At 38.7% G+C, this 18,554-nt stretch overlaps 1 long non-coding RNA gene across 2 annotated transcripts; it reads right to left on the bottom strand.

Moving 5' to 3' along the window:
- Positions 1-15,594: 15,594 nt before the first annotated feature.
- LOC103444039 (uncharacterized) lies at positions 15,595-18,125 on the bottom strand. 2 transcript variants are annotated; one of them, XR_011571570.1, is made up of 6 exons: positions 17,829-18,125; positions 17,577-17,736; positions 17,385-17,459; positions 17,199-17,293; positions 16,976-17,079; positions 15,595-16,098 (listed from the first exon to the last, which is right to left on the bottom strand). It is a non-coding gene; the product is annotated as an uncharacterized lncRNA (long non-coding RNA). The 2 variants fall into 2 exon arrangements; XR_530583.4 differs by having other exon boundaries at positions 15,595-16,058; positions 17,829-18,119.
- Positions 18,126-18,554: the final 429 nt, after the last annotated feature.

Raw genomic sequence — 18,554 nt, 5'->3', positions numbered from 1 at the left:
ACTATTTATAAACAGAATTCATAAAATCATACTTCATAAAATTAGAGTTAAACTTGGTGAAAATCTCGAAGGAGTCAAATAGAAATCCATGGGCCTTTCTAAATTAAACCACAAATGTGGGGCCATGGTTTTCGAGGCCAAAGTAAGGCTGATCCGAATACAATTACCTCAGAAGTCTAGTCATGGACTCACTAGCTTCGAGCAAAGCTGGTTGAGATGAAGCAGTAGTGCCACCATCACCCTGTTCTGGGGCAATAGGCGAAGTTCGAGCGACTCCACTAGATTACCATGTTTGTCTACAAGACAAGCGATTTGATTCGGATATGGACTCAATCATATCTTTATAAAGTCTTCGAGTTCCTACAATGTAGCAATTGGCGTGCACCGAAAGTAACCACAGCTAAAAGGGTGCAACATCTACTTCTAGATATCCTATAGGATTCTACATACTTAGAATGAGAATTCTATCCTAAAAAGGTCTTTCCCCACTGTATAAATACACCCATTTAGGGTTGATCTTTGGTAATGCAATCTCTATACTCCAATTCTCTTACCTACCACTCGAGTCTAAAATAGTTCACTAACTTGATCGTCTGATAGTCTTTGGTTGGCACACATCCCCCCGGTCTTGAGCTTACTTATGATTGTTTAATTCAACAAATCTTGGTGGCTATTTCTTGTAAATATCTTCTTCAAGTTCCCTATTAGAATGTTGTTTTAACATCCATTTAATGAAGTTCTAGAACAAAGTGAGATGTGACAGCTAGAATGACCTTCATGGAGTCTTTGGTTAAGATTGAAGAAAGTGTCTCATTATAGTCACTTCATTCTTTGTGTGAAGCCTTTTGCCACTAGCTTTGTTTTATTTTTGTCAATGTGACCTTGAATCCCTCTTTGTTTTGAAGACCCACTTACAACCAAGACACTAGACATTGTATTTCTCCATAAACTATAGTTATTCTTTCGTTGCTTGATGTGACAATATTGATCGAGCACTATTAATGACCTGCTTATATATGAAATGGGATCATTTTCATCACCTATATTGTGCTCAACTTCATTCGAATATACAAAATTTGGTAGCATCACAACTTTTCAAGCTCTTTGTGACTTCCTGCATTGGTAGGTTCATGTTGGCATTCTGTTGAAGCATTGGCAGTGGTTTGTACAAGTTCATTCACTTCTATCAATTGAGTACTGTCACTAGTTGTCTGTGTAGTGTCACCTCGACCCGATGTCCAGTGGGCATCAAAACTGAGGCATGATAGCCATCACCCTAATAGGTGACGAAACCATGATATGCATGATGTAATAAGTAAAATTATCAACCATTAAAATCTAGCGAAAAAATTCGGCAGAACTTCCCCTAAAATAGGGATATGCCTAAATCAAAACACTTGCAAGTAATCACATTTATTACAATATATTCCTGAAGCCACACTTAATAGGGCTTTAACCCTCTATCGGATGCATGAGAATGGGTTGAGAACATAATTACTCCAAAAATGTCCTATTAAGATATTAAGTAAATACCATACTTAATAGAACAGGTCAAAGCTGCTGGAAAGTAATATCTCAGCGTCGGATGTGATCACTGATATAACTACTAAATCCTAAGCGGGCGCAAAACATAAAAATGTGAGTGGACGAAAAATAAAGCTTTCTAAAACAAATTTATTTTCTGAACATACTAACCTCCTATTTTGAAAACACGTGTAAAACTACATATAATTTCTAAAAAAGCTAAGCATGCCATAAGAATTGAAAACAAATCTATACTTGCATACATTGAGAGCTGATAGATACATATGTATTGGCTAATACTTATTAGTGGCATGGCACAATATTATACACTAGACGTAGGAAGTGGAGGCTAGATAATATAATCATGTCATTGCTGAGTAATCTCTGGGCAATGACAAGTTGAGAATATACCTTTAATCATTTCATTACCGAGTAATCTCGAGGTAATGATAAGCTGAAAGTATAATTGTGGTACCCTAATACACGTGTGAGCTGAAATATATAGTCATCCACTAGCTGTAGCTAGTGGAGCTGAAAATAGAATCATCCACTAGCCATAGCTAATGGAAGTTAGAAATACAATCATGTTATTGCCAAGTAATCTCGAGCCAATAACAAGCTGGAAATACTCATACACATGCAAGTTGTGTCTTACGGCCACAGAGGTGGTACAATACTCTAAATTTGTATGGGTGTATGTGTACCACAAGATAAGTAATAAAGAATCAAATGTTAATAAAATCATCATTGTCATAAATCATCAATCATACATCATAAAACATATATAAGAAGTTTGGTGGTAAAATCTCAAAATCTGTCTAACTTATACATCATAAATTGTGTCATAAGTTATCTTTGAAGATATATCATAAAATCGATGTAATCTGTAAAATATAACTGAAATATATAGTTATCTAGGCATGCTTAGAAATTTAGATAAATAAAACATTTCTAAAATATAATTCCACTCATTGATCGTATATGAAGTCTTTCTCAAGTTGGGCCTATCCTCTAGGGCCTCTAGATATAAAATAACCTATTAGTAAAACTCATTTTAAAAGATTGAATTTGGAAAAATGAAGTGTGGATTTGGAATTAGCGCGTCAAATTACCCTAGGAGGAGGCCTAAGCCGAAACCTAAAAACAAGACAATAGTTAACCTTGACTAATCAATAGTCAACGATGATTGGTTAAGGTCAATGGGTTGATTCGGCCCAACTTGCTAGAGTCAACCCCACCCGCTCGAAAAATCATAGGATTATAGGTTTTTGGCCAATTTTCTATAATATTTTCAAATCTTCATAACTTTCTCATTTCTCATCCAAATTGAGAAATTCAAGAATGAGAATTATGCCTTGGAATGGAATGAGAAAAACTCCTACTTCCAATCTAGTCCTAATCAACCCACACAGGTGTCTAATTAACTTCGACCTGTGTTACAAGTTTCTTGAGGCAAACAATAGATCTACGCGAGTAGGTTGCATGACTTAGATGGGCCTACCATCCTGTGGCAAAAATTTTCTTCTAAAGGTAGCCTAGTTGATGTTTTTCTCATCATCACATAAGGCGTGACATTCTATAAAAGAAAGAATCTGAGTGATAGATTGCATAGGGCTCATGATGATCTTTCTATAGAAGGGGTGATCATTTGGTAAGCCTATCTTGAGTGTCATAGAGGCGATGGCCTCGTTGTAGCTAACAATGCTAGCCTTCTCTATCTTTAACCTCTTGATGAAGTCATGAAGCGAATCATTAGGCTTCTTTCTGATGCTGAAAAGGTGGTCGGAAAGCTTCCTCACCACTCGATATGAGGAGTATTCCCTGATGTAGGCTAATGACAACTTTTCAAAGTTGTGGATAGACTACGTGCTAAAGTATGGAATCAATCCTGGGCTGCTATTTGCAGGATCATAATGAAAACCTTACACATCAACACATTATTACCTTTGTGGAGTATCATGATGATGCAGCAGTGCTTTATTTGATGATCAAGATGAACAACTAAGTAATGAGTGTTTGCTTAATCTTGTTGCTAAAAGGGAAGACATTAACTCAAGCCTCTTATCATCATAAATTCGTAGACCCCTATCTCGTTTAAGGTTTAGGAGTCGTTCGTCAACCAAGCAAAGGATGTCGTCAGCCTAGATGGACCTTGGTTCCTCCACGTTGGGAGAGGTTTTATCTTTTCCTCGTTGTCATGTAAAGCAAGATGAAAGGAGCCAGCCTCATAGTGGTCTTCTCGATATTGTCTATCGGGCTCAACATGTCGTTTTGGTTGTTGAGGAACGCTTGGACCTAATCTTGAATGGACGCTTCAAGGTTCCCCAAGCATGAAGTGAATGTTTCTAAAGTTTTAAGTCTCTTTGAAGACATTGGCACTTGATCCCAAACAAGAATGTATGTTAGCAGCAAGCCAATGGGTTTTAGATTGCACGTGCCAATTGCCTTCACCGAGCATTGCAAGAAGTGTATGCATTTGCCCATCTGTGACTTCTTGTATGCCAAGATGGCTTATAAAGTGATCAAACATTGTGGATCACATATCAACCTTTGACATCAAGTATAAGTTCTTTGCAGGGATGTCTTCTGTGATACTTGAGGTCAAAAAGTGTGATGGGCCAAATCTTAGGGCCTTGCACTGATTCTATTGTCGACGATTGGTATACATGTCGATGCATGGGTTGTTGACGCCTCAAGAAGGTTGTCCCAAAATTTCTAGGGTTTCTAAATCAAATACGCTAAAAGTGATGAAACCAATAAGGGGCCAAACGTCATGAGCTAGGGTTTGGGGAGCCATACATGTTCCATCAAGTGGAAGATAAGTCGTCATCCTCACAAGTTGGGTATGTCCAGCCACAACCGTGGTGTCCATGATAAAGCTCAGTGGTGGTGCATTTGCCATTGGACTCGTTGCAAGTGGAGAGACATGGTGCTATACCGTGGTGGAGGGACATGCCAAGGTGATTTAGTTACCACTTCACTATGGTACGGCTTTGTCACTTGGATCCGTACCCATAATAGTGATTGTGGTGGCTAGTAGTGCATAATCTATGGCCTGAACCGTAGGAAGCAATTCGAGGGTGGTGATGTGCGAGGCTAAGGAGGTGCCAAGGCATGGGTGCTACGACTTGAAGATCTTCGAGTTTCCATCATTTTCGTATGGACACAAAGAGCATGATGAACATGAAGAACAAAATCTACAAAATGGATTTGGGGATTTGGAATTTGGCTCAAGGGAAGAGCAAATTAGGAGTATTTTCAAACTCCCAATGAAAGCACTAATTTGTTTGTGCAATTTTTGTCAGGGTTTGAAATGACAAGAAAATTGTTAGGCAAAGTCAAGGGGACAAACATGGTTATGATTAACACTTGTGTGGTGCTTGTTAAAGGACCTTTGATGCTTAAGTCATGAGAGAATTCTAGGTTTGTATAAGTGTGGCTAGAGAGGAATTAACTTGAAAAAAGGGTGGATGATTGGCTATTTATAGACAAACAAGGAGTAAACCCTTGCCCTAGGTTTGTTAAACCTTGTATTATAATGATACCTTGTCTACAACATCGATGTGGAAGCATTTTGCATAGTCGTTGTAGAGGATACTCCCTATCAGACTCCTCGAATACACTTTGGCAGTTACCACCAAGTGCAGGGACTGACAGACATGCCAATAATATATCAAGGTCAATAGTATATCAGGGTCGTCAGCGTTAAGGCCATTTGGCGACAAAATGGCATCGTGGCCTGATGATTGTGGGCTTCTTGGGTGCTCTACTCGTAACCCTAGAAAGGCAAGGGGCAGGCAATAACATACCACCTAGGGATCATCCCATCCTATGCTTTTAGGTACCGTTTGGTACGCAGACGGGACGGGACGGAACATGACGGAACAGATGATGTAAATATTGAAAAAGATAAGGAGAAATTTTGTCATAAAATGTTATAAATTTGTGTTCCACGGATGTGGAACCGGTCGTTCCAGGGGGAAGAGGTGGAACGAAAAATCAGCCAAACTTCGTCCCATGGGACAACCCATTCCACAGTTTTTAGGCGCACCAAACGTGGGACGGAACGGCTCGTCCTGTTCCATCCCGTCCCGTCCCACGTACCAAATGGTACCTTAAGGTATGTATAACGTTTGCATGGTCCATCAAAGGTAGGACGGTCATATTGAGTTGATAATAAATGTTGCATGCTATTATAAGTTGGGATATTTTTATGTCCCAACACAAGGCATAACAGGTAAATCCCTAAATCCCAAAACCATAAGTTAATTCAATTTCAGAATTTGATTTTAATTCCTCAAATTACTACTTGTTGATCCAATAATTAGTTGTTTTTTTCACAAATTTTCATTTCAAAACATCAAGATATGAAAGTAGAAATTAGGCTCTGAACTTTTATTCCATTAAAAAGTTAATAGAGAAGGATAGAAGAAAAACGGAATGCATTGAAGAAATCTTATTGCTAAAGCTCTCTGTTTCTTGCAAAACATAGCCAAAACTAATATAATCAACTACAAAAATGACTAACTGCAACTCTAGAAACTAATTAATACAGTACAACTGAGAGCTACACACACTTTTTCGCAGCTTTTGCGCATCGTTTGTTGACAATAAATACTTCACCAAGAACAAAATTTCAAATCCCATGCTTGCTTTACCCTGCGATTCTTCTTCCTTAGTCTAAGATCAAGAACCACACTTTTCTTGCAACTTAAGTCGGTGTGCTGCAAGTCAGAGAATAAACAGCCACCAAGATTGTAGTTATAAAGAAAGCACAATTAACAAAAAACCTTCTCGATGAATTTGGGGCAAGAGCATCTATAGTTGTACCATGTGTAGTACAACCTAAGCTAGGTGCAACATTCAAACTTGTTGGTACATCAGATGTTGGTGCATTTGGTAATGTTAGAGCTTTACCTTACTGTGGTGCCTCGGATGATATTCTGTTTGATGATGGTGGTGCTTCATGTGCTGTTCCATTTGCTGGCGGTGCTCCGTCTTGCTTTGGTTCTTCGGGTTTTGTTCTATTTAATGGTGACACATTGCCTAGCTTTGGTGCTTTGGGTGCTGATGAATTTGATGGCGATGTTTCACCTTACTTTGGTGCTTCAGGGGCTGTTCCATTTGATGGTGGTGTTTCACCTTGTTTTGGTGCCTTGGGAGCTGTTGCATTTGATGATGTTGAAGTTTTGCCTTCCTTTGGTATCTCAGGTGTAGGGCTGTTAGATGGAGCCTGGACTGGTGCAGCATATCGTGCCTTACCTGGGGTTAAAGAAGGAGAGGGGGTTGGTGCCATAAAGCTTGAGGGGAGTATTATATTGCTAATTTGCACCACTGTTATGTAGGAAGGTTCATCATTGGCAACATCTCGAACTACCATTACTTGGTCAGAACCAGCAGTTGAAACAATGGGGATTTTATCCTCATTTGTAATGTTCACCAAGCCTTGTAGGCCACTTGGTTAGTCAGTAACTTGGAGCAGTGTGTTTACTCGAGTTGTCTGCACAGCAGGCAAGTTATGGAAATTTTGGATTGTGTAGTCTATGATAACATGGAGGCTCAATACCTTTCTTTTGATCTCTATGGGTTTGTCGACTAAAGAGGTCATGGCGCCATTATTGACCATGAAGTCTATCATGGTTTTGCGTTCATTGATCTGGTTAGCAACTTGGGTTTGAGTCAAGTAAGTGCTGAAGAGATTAAAATTTGGGTCATTGCTTAGAATTTTGGTGATGTCAAAAGGACCTGATGGTGGTGAAGGAAAAGGGGAAGGAGATAAAGATGGTATTGAGGTTGATGGATGAGGAAGGGAAGGAGAAGAAGATGGTACTAACGAAGAAGGTGAATCATTTAAGTCTGAATGAACAATAAAATTGCTTAATTTGCTCCACTGATAGTTTCAAGTTCTCTGTAAATATATCTTTAACAGCCTGAACTTTCTCAGAACCAACAACGGAAATAATTGAGATCGTGTCCCTATTTGTGGCATTCAACAAACCTTGAAAGCCAATCGATTGGAAAGTATCCTGGAGCAATGTCGTAAACTGGGTAGTTTGGGAGTTAGGGAAGCTCTTGAACTTATCAAGGGTATAGTAGTCCATAACAACGTGGAGGCTTAGTACCCTTTTCTTAACCTCGTTTGAACTTTATGACTATGTCATAGAGTTGCAACTCTTAATTCAAAAGAAATAAGAATGATAAATCCTTATGACTACATTGAGTGTATATAGGATATATACTCAAGGAAATGGTAAAGTACCCTTTGACCCGAAATAAGTGAAACCTTTAATAGCTAATTGGTAGCTTAAGGTGACTACAATCAAAGATATTGGTTGACTTGGAAGAAACCATCTTTGACGTAGTCTTGGTTTCAATTAATTCGAAGATTGCTAGCTACAACTAAATGGTGATTCAATGTTTGGACATTATATGGGTTTCCGAAACCATTATTAAGATAGTCTTGATAATATATATGTCTAAAACTATGAATCACAAGACATGTAAGTTGTAGAGATCCATCCATCATGAATCTTAGCAAACTAGTGGGAGCTATAAGTGTCTTATGAGAGAAAAGATCAAATTGTTTGATTTCTCATAAAGATGTAAATGAATCTTTTGTTTACTAGGTTTACAAAAGATTAGTGGGAGTTAACCATGTTCCTAAATTAGAATATATATATACATATATATATATATATATATATATATATATATATACACATATATGATATATTAATTTTGGAAATGAAAAAGAATACTTCTTCATTAAAGTTATGACTCTAAACATTCTATAACGATAGAATGTATATAGGAGACATAGTCTATAAACATGGGAAGTAAATCTATAATGATAGATTTCAAGATATAATTTGATTATATCAATCCCTAATAATAGACAATAGATGCTAGGAAGTTTCTCATATGATGATAAATTTCAATTAGAAGGACGACTCTAGTGAGACTAGCAAGTTGCCCTTCTCAAAGGGAATGTACCCTTTGACTCCCAAAGAAATAATGCATAAATAGAATCCTTTATGCATACGCAGAAAGGTGATTTATGTATTTCATATTGTATGAAAAACATTGATATGAGTTGTACCTAGAAAGGTACAAGACGATATCAGTGCAAGCCCAGGATCAGAACCACGGCAACTGTCAAGTGAGTCCTTAAGTATTTAAGAAATACTAAAGGATAGATTCCTCAAAGAATGAGGAAGAATTAGAGTAACGTAATGGAAGCGTAAATGTATTAGATTATGAATCTAATCCATCATTTGATGTTTCTTCATTATGAATGAAGAGATAAACAGATATCTCTTTATTATGACTAAAGAGATATTTGGATGGAAACATTAAAGTAATGACTTTAGTGTGTTCCATTATGAATGCAAAATATATTGCCATATTGAAGTTTACAACAATGTTGTTTGGATGGGAAAGTTCATTTATGAACTCTCTATTCGGTTTCAACCAGAAAGTGTCTCTAGTGTACCGACACTACGACACTAATGGGGCGATAGCTCAAGCCAGGGAATCAAGGTCTCATCAAGATCCAAATTCAAATGAGAGACTGAACCACATGATTAAGAATCATGTATAATGGTGACGTCGTTATTCTCAAGGTTGCTTCTATGGATAACATATAGATATCCATTGTCTAGGCCTACTACTCAGCCATTTATGAAATGACTACAGAAGAGGTATCATCACTGATGACCAAGCTGATTGGCTCTAGTGCAAGTGGGAGATTGTTGGAAATGTGCCCTAAAACCAATCATATGATGATACTTTACGGACATTTCACATGTTAAACTAATCTAGTTTAATATCAAGGGCAAAGATTATTGTTTGAGCCGTCTCATATAAATGTTATACGCTTAAACGATAAGTCCAAGGAATATGTGATTGGGAGAATGCGATCTAAAGAAGTTAGATTCATGAGACCATTCTTTCGTAGACACATCCTAAACGTTCATAATCATAGGATTGCCAATTGGGCATTGACAGTCCGTTAAGATCAGTACGTGCTGTGTCTTCTCTCAGGGAGAGTGACTAGTCTCGAGTCATTGGTGTGTGTGACATCAAGACAAGCATGTAGGTGCTCAATAATGAATGAGTCCACTGAACACGATCAACGAAGAGTTCTCATACTCATGTCATATGAGAACTCATGGTTGGGATAATGCAAAGTAGTCTTTTGACCTGAGGCATCATAGTTGTCTTGTGGTTAAGTCCTTGATCTTTGATTATGTCAAAGTCACTCCATCAGGAGGGTGTCCACGGCATCGTCGGGGTTAAGCCACTTAGCCATGGAGACAAGTGAATGCGCAACAAGGGATCTCTAACCTTCAAACCGTTTGGGGGAGAATACTATATGATATGATTAAGAATCTCTGGCCAAAGTATGAATGAGATTTAGGAAGTCGTTCCAAATCACATTCAAGGTAATCATATAAGCACACGAATCACATTGGATAGTGAATGAGATTTAGGAAGTCGTTCCAAATCACATTCAAGGTAATCATATAAGCACACGAAGCACATTGGATAGTATACATGAATAAACTATCAAACCAAACAATGTGGTCAAGAGTATTGTATTAGAGAAAGACCGTATTGCATTTGTAATCCTAAACTGAATAGGTTCTCCACCTCTTCTGATTAGCTTGGGTAACCATGATATGCTGCTAGGTGTCACTCATGGTTTGTGGAAGCCCTAAACGTGTATAATCACTAAAGGGAGAATTGAAAGTAAGTTTCAATTCACAATCGATTTGAAATGGTTTTAATCGCCCACTGCCTCGCTAAAAGGAACCTAATGGATCGTACACCATGTAAGGTGGAGATTGAAGAAAGAATGGAGATGAGTAAGAATAATTAAATGGTTTAATTATATATGGAAATGATTAATTAATATGTTAATTAATCAAACGAATAAGTTCGTTAAAGACCTCGGGATAGTTTTGGACCTTAAGGCCCAATGGGCTTCGAACGTCAAGCCCATTAACTTAAGTTGTATGACAACTTAATGAATAATGATTCACAAAGGCCCAATTAGCCCAATAATACCCTAAGGCCGACCATTTAGAGATGGAGTGAGTTTTGGACTTATTTACAAGTTTGCCACTCCAATGAATTAAGGTATAAATATGACTTTATAGCCAAAATTCATTTAGGGTTTTCTTTTGGGGAAAGGATGAGAACATAAGCTCTCCTTTCTCTCTTAAGTGGCCGGCCTCCTTGGAGGGTTTAGCTAGCAATCCTACTACTCCAAGGTCACTCATTTCTTCTCCAATCTAACTTTGGTGAAGAGACTTAGAGGTTCTCAATTTTGGGAACTTGGAGAACCATTTCATCCATCCAAATCCATAGATCTAAGATGCAAGGAATGAAGGCCCTCTCTTTGGGTGATTAGCCTTTGCTTATGTAAAGAGGAATCTACAAAGGTATAATTTCTCAACTAACAAATGTTGTTTTAAGTTGAGTCAAGGTTCACCAATCTACTAGGCTTTGAATTTCATGGTTAATGTTTTGTTTTTAAGTGCATACAAGCATGATTCAGCATTTTAATTGTTAATTGCATGCTATAGATGTTGCTTAAATGAACATGTTTTTCACAAAATTTCTTTCAAGCAACACGGCTAGCTCTCCTCCACGACGGTCAGCCTTGGAGAGACTTGAAGAAACCAAGCAACCTTCTAGAAAGAGGAAGACAACGCCAAAAGAAGAAAAGCTCAATGGTCAACAGAAAAAGATGACGCTCGAAGCTCAATTCCTTCAAATATGAAACGCCAAGCAACCTTGGAAGTTGACACAAAGGACAATTAAAGGTAGAAAGGCGCACCATCATCCACACCGGACAATCTTTATGCCAACAAGCCCAAGATGACGGCTCTGAAGAGAAGGTCTAAGATGTCTTCCACATCACAATACAAGAAGACAAAGAAGACGAAGTCCCTAAAGAAGACGTCACTACTGCGCCACCATAGCTCGAGGATTGGGGGCAAGCCACAGTTGATCTCAAGGAGCTTAACTTAGGCATAAACGAGGAACCGAAGCCTATCTTCGTAAGTGCAATACTAAGTGTGGATGAGATCGAGGAATACTACCAACTGCTCTTAGAGTACAAAGACGTTTTTGCTTGGACCTACAAAGAAATACCTAGCCTTGACCTTACCATTGTTGTGCATCGTCTTGCAATCAAGCTTGGAACGCGATTGATAAAGCAAACTTAAATAAGCTATCGATCTAAACTCATCCCATAAATTGAAGCCAAGATCGACAAGCTAATCAAACCAGGCTTCATTCGAGAGGTGAAATACCCTAAGTGGATCTCCAACATTGTCATTGTCCTTAAAAAATCTAGACAAATACGTGTTTGCGTAGACTTCTGAGACCTCAACGATGCTTGCCCAAAGGATGACTTTCCTTTGCCAATCATCAAAATCATGGTGGACGCGACCACTGGCCACGAGGTGCTATCATTCATAGATGGCTCATCAGGGTATAATCAAATTCGCATGGCTCTCGAAGACGATGAACTATCAGCTTCCACATTCCAAAAGGTATCTACTGCTACAAGGTAATGCCTTTTGGCTTAAAGAACGCTGGAGCCACATATCAACGTGTCATGCAGAAGATCTTCAACGACATACTACACAAAAACGTAGAGTGTTACGTAGATGAAGTAGTTGTTAAGGCCAAGAAGATATCCGATGACTTGAAGGATTTACGAATGGTGTTCGACAAATTACAGCACTACAACCTCAAGATGAACCCATTGAAATGTGCATTTGGTGTAATCTCTAGGAAGTTCCTCGACTTTATTGTCAAGCACCGTGGCATTGATGTGGACCAATAAATGATTAAGGCCATTCAAAGCATGCTCGAGTCAAGGAATTTACACGAGCTGAAAAGTATACAAGGATGGCTCGCCTTCATCAGACGTTTCATCTCAAAACTCGCTGGATGTTGTCAACCCTTCAGTCGACTCATGAAAAGGAATGCTCCATTCGTATAGGATGACGTCTGCCGCAATGCCTTCGAAAGCATAAAAAGGTACCTAGCAAGCCCACCTGTCTTATGAGCTCCCATGCCTGGAAAGCCGCTTATCCTATACATTGTTGCACAAGAAGGTTCCATTGGAGCACTCTTAGCACAAGAACCCTTAAGTAGAACCCTTAAGTAGAACTCTTACTGGTGCCGAGCTCAACTACCTTAAGTAGAACCATTACTGGTGCCGAGCTCAACTATTCACTAATCGAGAAGATGTGCCTTGCCTTAGTCTTTGTTGTCCAAAAGCTTAGACATTACATGCATGCTTACACCATCCATTTGGTTGCCAAAGCTGACCAGGTCAAATATGTCATGTCCAAGCTAGTTTTGACAGGGCGACTAGCTAAATGGGTGTTGCTTCTCAATTAGTATGAGATCATCTACGTCCCAGCCAAAGCTGTCAAGGGACAAACCCTAGCAGACTTCCTTGTCGATCATCCAATCCCAGTCGATTGGAAAATCTCAAACGACTTGCCTGACAAGGAGGTGTTCTACGTCGACATCTTGCCGACATGGACAATGTTCTTTGACAGATCTGCACGAGCAGACGAAGCAGGGGTAGGAGTAGTATTCATGTCACCACAAAGACAAATACTACCCTATTCATTCCGACTAAGTGAGCCATGTTCCAACAACGTCACTGAGTGCTATGCGCTAATTATCAGACTCCAAATGGCGATCAACATGGAAATCACAATGCTAGAAGTGTATGGCAACTCTAAGCTCATATCAATCAACTCTTGATTGAATATGAAGTAAGGAAAGATGGTCTCGTCCCATACTTCCGGCTAGCAACTCAACTGCTATAGAAATTCGAGTCTGTGATGCTAGAACATATTACAAGAAAAGAAAATCGAATGGCGGACGCTCTTGCTAACTTAGCCTCAAGTATGGCTCTAGAAGAAGATGAAGTTGTAGACGTGCCAGTTTGCCAAAGATGGGTGATCCCGCTTGTCACTGAAACGCTACTAGATGATACAAACATCATCTCAGTACTTCCAGTAGACACTAAAGAGTGGAGACAGCCGTTGATTGACTACTTGGAGCATGGAAAGCTTTTGGACGATCCTAGGCGCCGCTCGAAAGTACGTCAACGAGCACCTCGCTTCCTTTATTACAAAGGAACACTCTACCATTGCTTTTTTTAAGGAATACTTCTAATCTTAGTATATTTTGGTTAATATATTGGAAGAATTTTGATACTTTGAATTGTATTTTCAATATAGGACTTTCGACTTCCTCTGGAGAAAAACAGGATCAAATGGACGAATTTTGGAGTAGTTCTAGTTGGAGGACGTTCGTGAGTCACTTAGCTTGATCGTATCAAAAATTGGGATTTTTCCACCAAGCGGTTATTTTCTGACAATGAAATAAAGAAGCAGTGCGCAGTGCTGGAAAATGACGTTTTTGGGCTTAAATTACGTTTTTGGGGCCCAAGATGACCTCAGATGGGTTCGTGGCCTTCTGGAAAAGTGTTCAGAATATTCCAAACATTGAATCCAGCTATATTGGGCCAATTTTGGAGCAGCTTATGGGTCAAAACGTGGCTGTTCAGATTTTAGAAGAATTTTATCATTTAATTTAGGGTTATGTTTCCTAAATTTTTGGGGGGATTATTAATTTTAGTTTCCTAGGGTTTGGTGTGGAGGCTTAGCAGATATATTGCTTGGCCATCTACCATATTGGTACGCTTTATTTTATGCAACTTTGGAGACAGAGAGAATTACTAGGGTTTTGGAGATTTTCTACTTGACGATGTTTTCAATCCTTTTCTTAAGAATATTTTCTATGATTTCAATTATGAATATGCGGAACTAATTTCTTTTGCTAGGGCGAAGCCTTGAGCCTTAGCATGAATATGTGATTTTTATTTAATTGCTTATGATTGATTGCATGCATATTTTGAATTGTTAATCACCGGGATAAAAACTATCTAATTGTCTTAATGCCTGATCACCATTAGGATCTTTAGAAAAGTAATTTGATGCAATTTTAGTCGGAAGGTTCCCTAAAATTGACGCTGGCTTCTTGTGATTAATAATTGTAATTTCACTTAGGATGAATATCACGTCTTAAGGATTGCATGGTTTTTCAAAGGATTTTCATAAAGCATAATGAATCTTTCATGTGCAGATTTGATCCGAACGTCTGGACGGGTTGCATGTTAGATATACGTTCTATGTTGGAGGTTCCAAGTAGAATATGAATTAGGAAAATCTAACCTTCAAAGTGGCATGTGTAGATCATAAGTAATTGGTAAAAATTCATAGGATTGCTAGGTGATGGTGGAACCCTAGTGCTTTCTTAATTTGATTCTCCCAAAACTGTTTTATTTTCTCTCTAGCTCTAATATTGCAGATTGTTTATTTTAATTCATTAATTTCATTTTTATTTTAATTAGGTTATAAAATCAATCACTTCAATTTCTACTTTACAATAATTAAATGGAATCTGATTAGTTTTGAATTATTTAATAATCCCTGTGGAGACGACCTTGCGAGATCCGTTTATACTACATTAACCTTGTGATTCTTGCAAGTAAAATAGAAGATTTAAGCCTGTTCACATGAGTAGTAAAAATCCTATCAAGACAATGGTGCCGTTGCCGGGGATTATTTAAAATAATTCCTGCTAATCAGATTTTCAGTTAGTTATTGATGTTTATACATATAAAAAAATATTTAATTTTCGTTTTTTATTTAATTTTTCTCATATTACAGCAACTCTTAGTTAATTATTTTTGTATATATCTTTTTATTTAATTGCTTATTTTGTTTGGTAGGTTACAATTTGTTTCTTTTTTAGCAGTGCAACAATGGAATTTGCAGTTCCCCCTGAATTCAATCTAACACCCGGTGGACCACCTCTTTGGGTGTCATTAGCAGAAAAGGGTTATTATGGATTTAAGCCTACAGTTTGTGCTCTTTGTAATTCAAATACTCATGATATTTTGCAATGTCCTGAGAGAGAATATTTTCCAGATTATGTCCAGGAGTATACAAATATGAGAAACGATTCAAAATGGAACTGGAACAATCCCCATTCAGAGTTCTACACTCAAAGTTTGAAACGGCATCTTGGGCAGTATTTTGAACGGCTTAATGTGCCACAAGAGCTTTCGGTGGAGGACAAACTATCTAAATTGTTGGAATCAACTGAATTGTACATAGAAATAACCAATCAAGGATTTCAAATTCAAGTAGTAAACCGTGGGAGAAGCTATGATGATCAAGAGGTTGGTGCAGGAACCGAGGAGACATCTGCCTGTTATTCACGCCCAAAGGAGGAAACAGCCCCTGATGACCTTGAAATTTCCATAGAATATGCTCCTACAAAAGTCTGTGTGCCACTCATGCACTCTCCCGAGACTCCAAGGCAACCCGCTAAGCAGCAAGAATGCATGAATACTCTGACAAATCTAATTATAGGACAGCTGCTTACTGATCAGAAAATTTTAGCGGCGGTAACGGACAGTGCACCTGCAAAGCCCTTCAAATTCAAAGAAATGCCATACGAGTCCTGCAAACATGCAAAGATCTATATGGAAAAGAGAAAGCTTATTGACAGCCAAGTTCCTCGTAGAAAATTTCAGCCAGTGCGGAAACTATGGGTGTTAAATACACGATTTAAGTCAGCTCGATGGAGATATAAACATAGCTGGAAAGGAACCTATATCTTTACAAAGATTCATTCAAAAAGAAAGGCGTATAAGAAGAATTCAACCATTAAATTTGGAAGCACAATGCTCTATGACGTTATTAAAGAGTGGTTAACTCAAAGGGAACAAGTGACGTGATCATCAATTCATTCCTCTACGTCTAGCTATAGACATTAACTAAAGCGCTTATTGGGAGGCAACCCAATTTTTCTAAACTCTTTCCTAATTTTAATTTTCGTTGGATTTTCTCTTAAATATAAATAAAATAAAATTAAAAAAAAACATACATAAAAAAATATACAAATAAAAAAAAAAGCAACGAAAAATTCAAAAATGGAAAATTGCAGGTTGATTTTATTTACCCAATTTATTTTTATTATTATTTTTTTTCTTTTAACACATATTGGTTAATTGCAGGTTGCGAACGTGGAAAATAAAGCGCGTCCTATGCTGGAATCCTGCACCCAGCAGCAAGTCTAACGTTCATATCAACCACATATACACTATGCTGGAAATTTAAAGCAGTCAACATAAAAAGTCATTCACAGATGCAAGTTTGGGGGAGATTGTTGCAGATCCAGCACAGAAACAGAATTTAGAGCAGTTAATTTTCTGCAGCTCAGTTTTGCGATGCATGGAGGAAGCACAATTAACTCACAGATCCATACACCACAGAACTGAGTACAGCTAGTTTTACCAGATCTACAACAACTACACTTGCAGGGAGTCGAATTTTACCTCCCAGATGCACCGATCTGGGTCATGCGGCCTGTGCTGTTTTCATCCGTTGAGCTTGTGTGTTTACTTCTATTTCCTTGGCTCTATCATGGATCCGTATACCCCTACATAAAGAGCCAAAATATGAGTACATACATGTTAACTATGGCATTATAAGGAACTGTCGTTGAACATGTAAATGTTGAGTTTAGCGACTGCAGAAGCAGCAGAACGAGATCTTTACCTTCTTTATTTGCAGAGGCCGAGACATTTGCCGTTTATTTTGCCTTCAGGGATCATTGGACTAGAAGCTCAAGGTTGTTTCCTCTCGGTTGTACGCTGGATTTGAGTGTTATTTTTCAGTCACAGTAGGGGTTATTATTCAAGTATCAGATCACAATCAATCCATCAAAAGGGTTGCGGTTTCTACCTAAAAATTTGCAGATCCGTGAATTTAAGAGCTTTTCGAGTTTGTCTCTTCCGTCTCTTTGTGCATCTCGGACACCTACTAAAAAAAAAAATCCGTGTAAGCTTCCACAGAGACTCATCACGAAAATATAACTTGCAAAGATTTTTCGCAAGCTAAGAGACATGTATCTTGAACTAGGTGGGAGTTGATTACCGTTGCATGTGCAAAATGGTCTCCATCTACATGAATGGCACTCGAATTTGTGATGACTTGAGGCTTGGAAGACATGATTTTGTTGATAAGAGATGGCGATTCAGGGTGTTGTTCTTGTGTTGTTGTCTCGGATTTGAAATTATTGGGGGTCCTCACACAGCTAAAACGACATGCATGTGTTAGATTTAGTTCCATTTCTCTAAAACAAATAAATCTGAGACATGAAAACAAAAGATTGGAGGATGATTTTACCTTTGGCTGTCAGTGTTTCCGATTTCTACCACGGATGGGCTAGTCAACACTGCGGGGAGGTACGTTGTTCAGTTGCAGGCAGAGACGATTTGAGACATGAAAGGGCTACGAGGGCAGAGATCCGAGAGAGGAGGTGGCTGAATTTCTAAGAGACAGAAGGATTTTGCATTTCTGAGAGCCATGAAGAAGAGAGAGAGGGTTGAGGCAAATGGAAGGGTTGTATGGAGATGGGTGCCCAACTGAGCAGATAATGGCGAGATTTTTTTTTCTTCAGATTTTCTAGAGAAAGAACGATGGGCAAATGAGGGTGATCTGAACCGTTCTTTTGGCATCCTAAGACGCTTAATGTAGGGATGCGCGCCACGTGTACATAGCTGGAGTTTTCCTATGCCTGTTCAATTGACTCGGTTTGAATTAAAGGGGGAGAAGAACCGTTCGGCTCGGTGCTCGAAGATGCCAGCTGCATCCCATTCCTGTCGCAGGGAATCCAATGTTTAATTAGCATTTGTCAAGTGGATTTCCTAGGCCACTGGGGTGTTTGTCACGGGCCACTGCACACCATCACTTTCCCCATCAAAACTCGTAGAGACTCCCATGTCCACATACTGGTGCTCGGTTTTTGGTGCACGCCTGCTATGCACGTGGAGTTGGCGTGTGGTTTGCATGACTGATATCCTTTCAACTTGCATGCCAGCTGCATGCCTTTCAAGCAAATGAATCCAAAGT

Source organism: Malus domestica, chromosome 09 (genome assembly GCF_042453785.1).
Source record: "Malus domestica chromosome 09, GDT2T_hap1".
Lineage (NCBI taxonomy): Eukaryota > Viridiplantae > Streptophyta > Magnoliopsida > Rosales > Rosaceae > Malus > Malus domestica.
The sequence above is the reverse complement of the archived record's forward strand: the minus strand, read 5'-3'. Positions and strand labels throughout refer to the sequence as shown.